This window comes from Elephantulus edwardii, unplaced genomic scaffold (genome assembly GCF_000299155.1).
Source record: "Elephantulus edwardii isolate Elephantulus edwardi_28Jun2011 unplaced genomic scaffold, EleEdw1.0 scaffold00274, whole genome shotgun sequence".
In the NCBI taxonomy this organism is placed as follows: domain Eukaryota; kingdom Metazoa; phylum Chordata; class Mammalia; order Macroscelidea; family Macroscelididae; genus Elephantulus; species Elephantulus edwardii.
The window spans coordinates 1,260,413-1,271,301 of NW_006400024.1; the positions used below are offsets into that span (position 1 = coordinate 1,260,413).

General features: G+C 48.8%; 1 protein-coding gene across 1 annotated transcript in view; it reads left to right on the forward strand.

Moving 5' to 3' along the window:
- Nucleotides 1-10,889, forward strand: part of LOC102860347 — a 58,683-nt gene that overhangs the window by 18,336 nt on the left and 29,458 nt on the right. The window lies entirely within an intron of this gene.

A 10,889-nucleotide genomic window follows, 5' to 3' on the forward strand; every position in this document is an offset into this window, starting at 1 on the left:
ACTGCCATCCAAGCAGATATATGCACACCCATGTTTATTGCTACATTGTTCACAATAGCAAGGAGTTGGAAACAACCTAAGTGCCCATCAACAAGTGAATGGATAGAGAAGTTCTGGTATATTCACACGATGAAATACTACACTGCATTGAAAAACAAGGAACTCATGCAGTATTATTCAAAATGGGTGACCCTGGAGGCCATTATGCTGAGTGATATATCTCAGTCACAAAAGGACAAATATTGCATAGTTGACACTGTTGTGGAATGGGACTGACATCAGGGTTGTGGTGAGACTGAGAAAAAATGGATAAATTATGTATACTGCATTGAAACAGATGAGGGAGAGAACAGTTTAAAAGTAATATATGATTGGGTATTATGATTATGACAAGAGTTCAGAATGAAGGTTGCACAGTGGACCATACTTGGGGCAGGGGGAAGGGGATTGTACATCAATGAAGGAATTTTTCTTTTAATTTTCAAAGAGTGAACTGGGGTGGGGGGAGCGGGGCAGGGAGAAAAAGGTAACAATGAATGAGTGGAAATCCAAAATCTCTGTAAATGTTCATTAAAATTTAAAAAAAAAAAAACACTGAAAAAGAAAAAGGCAGCAGGCACGAGGGCAGGGGACGGAAATGTCCTTCTCAGGGGCCAGCTGTGGTCTAGAAGGGAAAAGCTCCCAGAAAGTGGTCTGTCACCAAGCCTCACACAGCAGGGGACCAAGGGCACCAGGGGAATGGCGCTGACAGGCACTGCATGCGAACTGCTACCACCAAGGCTGTGAGCCAACAGGTTGGAGGTTCAAGTCCACGCAGAGACAGGTGGGGAAAGGCTGGCAGGCGTCCCGGCGGAGCAAGCCCCTGGAGGGCCTCTGGAGGGCAGTCCTGCCAGGGCATGCACGTGGCTTTTGGAAGTCACAGAAAACGCAAATGAGATACTGGCTCCTGGACTGTGGCGCTCAGCAAACAAGGACAAGCACTGGGAGCAGGGAGCTGCTGTGGCCTGGTGGTGAGAGGCAGAGCTGCAAACCCAAAGGTGTGTGGCGTGGACCCACCAGGAAAAAGATGAACAACCTCCTCCCAAGGGACTTCCTGCCTCTGAACACCTCCAGGAGGGTCAGCTACGGGCCGGTTCTGACTCAGCGGCACACACACCACACACTGGAACCAGGAATGCGATCACCAACGGTATCTTTTGTTATCTGTAGTTATGGGAAATGCCATTAAGATTTGATTCCAAGTAAAATTCTTGGGACACCCTGACTGTCCACTGAGACAGACACACACCGTCTCCGCCGAGGGAGCTCTGAGCACAGCGTGGTCCCCGGAGAGGACGGCTCAGCCAACTACGCTGACCTCAGACCTCTGGTGCTTCCTGGCCTTTGTAAATCAAGTTTTACTGGCACACTGCCACCATCATCCCTTCCTGTGTTGTCTGCAGCTCCTTCACTCACACAGCCGAACTGAGTCACGGTGACAGACTGTCTGGCACGCGGTGCCCAAAATATTTACTATCTGGTCCTCCACAGGGTGTGCCGACTCAATTCAGACCACGGCACGAGGCAAAGATGAGAAAGCTTTGTCTCACATACTTGGGGCACGTTGCTAGGGGAGGCTATTCATTAGAGACGTCATGCTTGGAACCGTGGAGGGACGGTGAAGGAGAGGAAGACCCTCAATCCTACGGACTGACCAGACACTGCAGCGATGGGCTCACGGGGTCAGAGATGGTCAAGAAGGCGCAGGACAGGGCCCGGGTCAGTTGTTCACAAGGTCAAGGTAAGTCATACTCACCTCACCAAACAACAACGAGAAATGCATTTCTTTTTCTATTATTATATTGTGTGTGTATGTGTGTGTGTGTGTGTCCGTCAAATTGGATCTGACTGGTACAGGAGGAAATCGTCCCTCCTTCTTCAGCACAGCATCTGCTGGATTTGTACCTCTGGGACTGCAGTGCAAGTTCTTGCCACCAGGCCACCAGAGCTCACCAAGAAACACATTTCTTAATATTGTGATCGTTCCTCTCTTTCTCTCAAAGGTACATTCCTGGTGGTGGTGGTGCTTTCGGGTGAGCCACGACTCACAGCGGCCCATGAACAGACGTGAACCCGGCCCTGTGCCATCCTCACCGTCTCTGCCACACTCCAGCTCGGTCACTGTGTTCGTTCATTTGGTTGAGGGTCTTCCTCCCTTCCTGTAGCCCTCCACCTTTTCCAGCATGATGTCATTCTCTAAGAACTGGCTTCTCCTGAAAAGAGTACACACTCAAAGTATACGAGGTGAAGTTTCATTACCCCTCCCCCTAAGAGATGGAAGGACGGGACAGGACAGGACAGCGTTCAGACCTGTTGTCCATTAGGTGGCCATGAGTGGTGCTGGACGGCACCCAACAACTACAACCCCCCTAAGAAGCACCAGATTTCCGTCCTCCAGGACAGGTTAGTTGGCTCCTTTGCAAGCCAGTGAGATCTTCCAAAACTCTATGACTTCCTACTGAGGGCAGAACTGTGCCAGGGTTTTGAGAGCCAGACGGCGTGGGTTCAGATCCCAGCTCCACCTCTGAGTAGCTGTGGTACATAAAGCAGAGTCCCTGACCTCTCTGTGTCCATCCCTACTTCCTCCCTCACGTCAGTGCCCACCCCTAAGGGCTGCGGATGGGACGGACTCTGCATCACTTAGCACAGGGCCTGGTGCCCAGGAAGAGCACACGGAAGACTGTACGACTCTTCTCAGGTCACGATGGTGACAACCCCACATCCAAAACAAACAGGGCATCCTCTGTCCTCAGCGGCTGAAGTGATAACCCAGGTCTGAGACCCACGAGGCTGCTCGGCGTCCCGACTAATCCATCAGTTGCACTCAAAGTGTCACTGGCCAGGCATGCAATGAGACTGAAATATATGCGTATCCTGAAAGAGCTTACACATAGAAGCTGTTGTTGTTGTTATGTACCATCCTAGCTGGAACTGACCCACAGCTGATCCTCCGGTGGTTTTCAGGGGCAGTACAATGGACTGGAGAAGGCTGACCATTTTTCTCACCGATTCAAACTGGTGGATTTGAACTCTGTGCCTTTGGATTCGCAGAGCAGTTCCTTACCATTCAGCCACCAGAGGTCCCTATATGGAGTTAGTGGATCTTCCTGTAGGGATTTTACAACGGGCTTAACTGTCACTGCCTTGCTCATAAAAAGCAGGTATCTTTCTGAAAGCTTGACATTCACGGTCATGTTTAATCATAGAGGCAGGAGAAGGCCATGAGCTTTCAAAGTTCAATCTCTAAACTTCACACGTAGGATTCTTCTGGGTCCAGTGTGAAAGGGAACAAAACCCCTCACAACTGGACCAATAAGCGGCATCAAGAGAAACAGGAAAAAAATAATCCCGTCACGAGTATCATTCTGTTTGTATCCATATCAACACCCTGGGAAGCCGTACTCAAGAAATCAAAGGCTGGATTATTATACTGGGAGATTTTCCCAGAATAATCCTTCAAAAGACTGCTTTAAAGAGTTATAAAGCAAGGGTGCCATTGTGAAGACCAGCGTGTGCTTGATCTGAGCCATGATATTTTCAATTGCCTCATCTGTGTGTGAAAGTCTGCATGAGTGCAAACTCTTTGAAACCTCCTTTGATGAATAAGGGAGACCCAAAAGAGAGTTTAGACACGACTTTACTTGCAGAAAGCAAAGAACACTTGAAGCACTTAGGAAGATCGAAAGCTTCCATGTGGATTACACCTCAACATAACGAAACACAAGTCCTCACCCCTGGACCGGTAGACAACCACATGACGGATGGAGAAGAGAGTTCTCAGTCATCTCGTTTTACTGGAACCCACAATCAATACCCACGGCAACAGCAAGTAAGAAATCAAAAGGCGTGCTGCACTGGGGAACTCTGGGGCCAAGGACTCCTCCAAGGCTAAACAGCAAGTCTCAGCCCAAGGGCTAACATGCAGCGCAGGACAATTTTCAATTGCTTGAAACACTTGCCGATGTTGGGCAGTGAGTAAGAACGAGGGAAGAAGGCCAATGCCTTTGTGTCTGGAGGTGGAGAAGAGCACTGGGCACCCCATGGACTGTCAGAAGGACAAACCGGCCCATCGAGGAGGAGTGCACACAGGCTGCTCCTTAGACGCAGGCTCGACGAAGCCTCAGCTCACATACTCCGGGGGCCGGTCCTTGGAAAACAACATCACGCAGGGGAAGGAGGAGGGTCTGAGGAAGGAGAGAGGACCGTCACTGAGATGGGCTGACACAGTGACCGTAACAAAGGGCTCGAGCCTGCCGGACATCCTGAGCTAGACGCAGGACAAGGCACGGCTCGGAGCTGCTGCCCACAGGGTGGCCGGGTCACTCTTCACTAACCCTAACCCCAACCCTAACCCTAACCCCGACTCTTCACAGCACCAGCAACAGAAAGAGCAGGTCGTTTCGATGCCTCTGACTCGACGCCCTGGTTGAGCCCCTGGTGGCCTGAGCTCACCGTGGAGGAGGCCGGGGAAGGTGAAGACGCACACACTGAGGCCGCAGAGCCTGCTCAGTCAGGGGACCTTCCTGGGAGCGCTGAACCCCCTGCACTGCACTAGTGACGGCCCCACCCAGTGAGGATGCAAATCCAGGCCCTGGGACGGTTTATTAACAGCCTGTCTGCAAACGCAGCCTCCTCTCTTGGCTTTAAAAACACAGTTTACAGTGATGAATGCTAAGCATTCTTTGCATCTGTGTATCTTTACATCCAGCTTTCAGGCACGGGTCAGTGACGGGCACCAGGGCCTTTCAGGCACGGGTCAGCGACGGGTACCAGGGCCTTTCAGGCACGGGTCAGGGACAGGTACATCAGGCCTCACCCTCTGCATGTCTGGATCACATGTGGACAGGACTGAAGCCACAGTCTCCGCCACGCCCCCCAGAGGGCCATCAAGGAGCTGACCAGCCCTCAGCTTGTATGGCCAACAGGACAAGACATTCTCTTAGGCGGCCAGGAGACACAGCTTGGGAGGACACGTCATGCCCTCAGGCCACCCCCTTGAGTCCTTCAGTCCTACTGTGGGCATTACTGTGATTCTGGAAGCCACACCATAGGTCTTTCAGACGCCAGCAGGGTCTCAGCAGAGTTTCCAGAGCAGGACAGACTAGGGGAAAAGGCCTAGTGACCTAATTTACAGAATTAGCCTCCCATAAAAGGGAGACCAGATACCAGAGACAAAGCACACAGGGGAAACAACGTGGGCAGGTGCAGCAGCAAGTTCACAGGGACACCAAGGAGATGCAGAGAGTCGCAGCGACAGTGTACAGAGCCAGGAAGGGGAAGCAGAGAACTGCAGTGACAAGGACACAGGATGGGGGGATGCAGAGAGCTGCAGTGACAGGGGAGGGGGGACGACACAGAGCTGCAGTGACAAGCACGCAGGACGGAGCAGGCCCCAAGCAGCTGTAGGACAGAGCATGGGGGGTGGCAAAGGGAGAAGATGGCAAGGGGCAGGGGTGGCGATGGCAAAGGGACCTACAGTCACAGACAAGAACTCCATGGTTGGCTACCGACCACCCACTGCAGCTGGGCAGCACCAGGCAACAGACCTGCCCTGGGAGTGATGAGGGAATCACACTCAGACACCTGGTTGAGACTCACGCCTCCAGAGTGGGAGACTATAGATGTGTAATGTTCAAGATCGCCCACTGCAACATTTTGTCACATTGTATTTTTCCATTGACACGAAACTTCCACGATTCAAATCTATCAGCCTCCCTTCCAGTGAAAGATAAGACGATTTTGTGCCATAAATATTTCCAGCCTTGGAAACCAATGAAGGGGCACCGGGAGCTGACACAACAGGACAGTGGTGCGTTGGGCTGGATCTGGGTCCCCGTGGTCTGCAGGGCCTCCCTCTCTGTGTCTCTGCACATCTACAAAGCTGGACCTACTGCAAAGATCCGTAGCATGTCCAGTGAGAACATTTTCTTTTTCTGCTAATGATCTTTCCAGAACAAACCAATAAACATGAATTGGGTGCCCTTTGTAGCTGTAAGGACCTCAAGTGTTAAAGGTTACAGGAAGGTTTGTGAGATGAGAGGCAGAAGGGTAAGAAGGTGTACCCCAACCTGGTCGTTCTCCTTTCAGATATGACAATGGGGCAGAACAGTAATGCCTCGCCTCGAGTGTGTAGCAAATGAGCTGTCGGGTCAGCCTGTCTCTCTCCTTGTGACAGCACCCACGCCACACACCTGCTGTCAGGTAAAACGTGTCTGACAGTCGTGTGGTGTCCCTCAGCATCTCTGTAATCGAGATAGCACAAGCCTGAGGCAATGACCTGTAGTTCAGACAGGACAACAGAAGCAGAGGGACAAGCTGACCCCTGACCTTTGTTTCCTGTCTTGGATCACCTGGTTTAGGCAGCAGTCACGGCTTCTCTTCCCACCAGATCCTAAAGACCAGATCACCTTCTCCCTTGTCAAAGAGGAGGCCATTGCCCATAACCATGCGCTACACGGAGGGATTTCCAGGAAGAACTGAGCTGAAACACTCCTGTGGGAAGACCACGGCCCCTGGGAGGCACAGTGTGTCCCCTCACTAACCTGAGGGCTGGAGGTCTAAACCCACCAAGCAGTTCCGTGGAAGAAAGAGCCAGGTGTCTGCCTGTATTACAATCACAGCTGAGGAAAGCCTGCAGAGTCACGGATCCAAGTGGTCACACAGGGCTCCAGGTGTCTCAATTGTCTTATGCGGACATGGCAGGTATGGGGCAGGCCCCCTGCAGGCCTGGGGGACCAAACACAGAGACTCCTTTCCCTCAGATCCTCTTTATCCAACACATGTATGAATATATTCTCCAGAATCTTCTAGAGTGGTGTGGACACAGAAGAAAGCAAGCATCACAGAGGCAAAGCAAACGTAGCAGCGGACGCCTGGCTTCCTGACGCCACATGGACCCAGCAAAGGCAGCTGCATCGGGACCTGTGCATGGTACACTAAGGGCTCAGGTAACTCTCAGGCTTCCAGGGGCTCCACCACTCCGCCGCCCAGGAATGCTGGGTCAGCCAGTGGGCAGTGTGAGCAGGACGTCACTCCCCGCTCCTCACAAACCTGGCTTCGAGGACCTGCAGGGAAAGAATGAGTGAGTGGACACAGGACCAGAGAAGGTGAAAGACCCACAATGAGAGGGACAACCACAGTGACCGCAAGAGCAGACCCGAGAACAATAGGACCATGAGGACAGGACAGGACAGGACTAGACCCGGGCACAGTGGGACCATGAGGACAGGACAGGACTGGCCCGGGCACAGTGGGACCAAGAGGACAAGGACAGGACTGGCCCCGAGCACAGTTGGACCAAGCGGACAGAGCAGGACTGGTCCCAAGCACAGTGGGACCAAGAGGACAAGGACAGGACTGGCCCCAAGCCCAGTGGGACCAAGAGGACAGAGCAGGACTGGCCCCAAGCACAGTGGGACCATGAGGACAAGGAAGGACTGGCCCCGAGCACAGTGGGACCAAGAGGACAGGAAAGGACTGGCCTGGGCACAGTGGGGCCTTGAGGACAGGGAAGGACTGGCCCCGAGCACAGTGGGACCAAGAGGACAGGACAGGACTGGCCTGGGCACAGTGGGACCATGAGGACAGGGAAGGACTGGCCTGGGCACAGTGGGACCATGAGGACAGGGAAGGACTGGCCTGGGCACAGTGGGACCATGAAGACAGGGAAGGACTGGCCCTGAGCACAGTGGGACCATGAGGACAGGGAAGGACTGGCCCTGAGCACAGTGGGACCATGAGGACAGGGAAGGACTGGCCCTGAGCACAGTGGGGCCATGAAGACAGAGCAGGACTGGCCAGGACTGGCTTGAGGACAGCAGGTTCATGAGAAAAGGACAGGACTGACCACAGCACAGCTGGACCCCAACCCCTACTGGCCTGAGCAAAGTAGGACGGTGAGGACAAGGCAGAATTGGCCCAAGAACATGAGGAAAGAGCAGGACCAGGAAGGTCATGGTCAGCAAAAGTCAGGTTGATGGCACCCAAAAACAGTGATGTGCATATGATAGTGATGTGCACTTGCAATAAATAGAAAAAGAAGAAACACTCCCCAGAGTCATTCTATGAAGCAAGCATAAACCTAAACCCAAACCCAGGCAAAGATAGTACCAAGGGGAAAAAAACAAATGATGGACCAATATCCCTCTTGAATATAGACGGAAAAATCCTTAACAAAATCATAGCTAATAGAATATAAAAGCACATGGAAAAAATAATTCACTATAACCAACTGGGTTTCTTAAAAGTTGTGCAAGGATGGTTCAACATAAGAAAAACAATCAACATAATTTACATTGTAAAAGCAAATAACAATAACCATATGATCTTATCAATTGATGCAGAAAAGGCACTTGAAAAAAGCCAACACACCTTCCTGAAAAAGACACTCAGCAAAATTGGAATAGAAGGGAACTTCCTCAATATAGTGGAAAGTATATATGCAAAACCAAGAAACAAATATCATTCTCAATAAAGAAAGACTAAAAGCATCTTCCTCGGAAAAGGACCAGACAAGGATGTCCACTGTCAACACTTCTTTATTATTATTAATTTTAATGAAAGTTTACAGAGACTGGATTTCCACTCATTCATTGTTGCACTTTTCTCCCTGCCCAACCCACCCCCCAGTTCACTCTTCTATTTGAAAAGTACAAGAGAACTTCTTTCATTGTTACACAATCCCGCCCCTCAGGTCCACTCCACTATGCAGCCTTCGTTCTGGACTCCTGTCATGACAATAATACCTAATCATATATCCCTTTTAAACAGTTTTCTCCCTCATCTGTTTCAATGCAATATAAATTATCCCCTCTTTCTCAGTCTCCCCCTAACCCCGATGTCAGTCCTGTTATACAACAGTGGCACTATGCAGTATTTGTCCTTTTGTGACTGAGATATTTCACTCAGTAGAATATCCTCCACAGTGACACATTTTGGGGTTTTTTTTGGGGGGGGGCAGGTTGTTGTTGTTGAGCAATACTTCTTATTTTCTTCTAAGTTTTTTAAAATTATTAATTTTAATGAAAGTTTACAGAGACTGTGGATTCCCATTCCTTCATTGTTGCACTTTTCTCTCTGCCCAACCTCCCCCCAATTTGCTCTTCTCTTTGAAAGAAAAATTCTTTCATTGTTATACATATAATCTGTCTCTCCAAGTCCACTCCACTATGTGGCCTTCATTTTGAAAAGGAAAATTCTTTCATTCTTATATATATAATTGTTATACATATAATCCGTCCATAAACAGATCCAAAAACAGATGACCCTCATCTATTTCAATGCAGTATACATAATTTATCCCATCTTTCTCAGTCTCCCCCCATCTCTGATGTCAGTCCCATTTTACAACAGTGGCACTATGCAGTATTTGTCCTTTTGTGACTGAGATATTTCACTCAGCATAATATCCTCCATGGTCACTCATTTTGCATAATATTTCATGAGTTCCTTGTTTTTCAATGCAGCGTAGTTTTCCATTGTGTGAATATACCATAGCTTCTCTATCCATTCGTTTGTTGATGGGCACTTAGGTTATTTCCAACTCCTTGCTATTGTGAACAAAGCCGTAATAAACTTGGGTATGCTTATATCTGCCTGGGTGGTGGAGGTTATGGTTTCTGTGGGGTATATTCCCAGTAGTGGAATTGCTGGGTCAAATGGTATTTCTCGATCCACCTCTTTGAGAAAGCATCATATAGCTTTCCATAGTGGTTGCATCATTTCATACTCCCACCAACAGTAAATAAGGGTTTCAATTTCTCCACAACCTCGCCAGCATTTGTTGTTTCCTGTTTTGTTAGATTTTGCTATTCTTACTGGGGTGAGATGATATCTCATAGTTGTTTTGATTTGCATCTCTCTAAGATCTAAGGATTTTGAAAATTTCTTCATGTGTTTGTTGGCCATCTGAATGTCTTCTTTGGTGAAGTGTCTTGTCTGTTCATATCCTGTGCCCATTTTGCAACTGGGTGGTTTACCTTTATCTTGTTGTTGTGCTCAAGTATTTTATAAATTCTAGATATAAGTTCCTTATCTGACATGTCACACTTCCAAGTATTTTTCTCAGTCTATGGCTTCCCTTTTTACCCTGGCTGGAGAAGTTTTTGGATGTGCATAGGGATTTGATTCTTAGAAGGTCCCATTCATCTATTTTATCTTCTCCTGGATGTAGATTTTTCAGGATTCTTAGAAGACTGTTTATGTTGTGGATTAGGACTTTTAGAGTTCTCCCAAGCTTTTCTTTAATGAAGTTTATAGTCCTTGGTTTTAGTCCTAGGTCCATGATCCACTTTGAGTTGGTATTTAGTATGGAGTGAGGTGGATCTTGCTTGAGTTTTCTGCAGATATTTTTCCAATTTTGCCAACACCTTTTGTTTAAAAGGCTGTCGTTTCCCCACTTGATTTTCTCTCCTTGTCAAAAATCAGTTGACCATAGGTAGATGGGCTGATTTCCGGGTTCTCAATTCTATTCCATTGATCTATGTGTCTGTCATTGTACCAGAACCACGCTGTCTTGACCACCACAGCAGTGCAGTAGGATTTGAAATCAGGGAGTGAGATACCTCCTACCTTGTTTATCCTTTTAAGGAGTGCTTTGCTTATTCCGGGCCTCTCTGCATTCCAAATTAAACTGGAGATTGCTTTTTCCATACTGTTGAAGAGTGGAATTGATATTTGTATTGGGATTGCATTGAACGTGTAAATTGCCTTTGGTAGTATTGTCATTTTCACAATATTGAGTCTTCCTATACATGAGCAAGGGATATTCTTCCATTTCTCCAGGTCTCTTTTTGTTTCTTGTAGTAATGTTTTGTAATTTTCTTTGAATAGATCCTTTGTTCTTTTTTTAA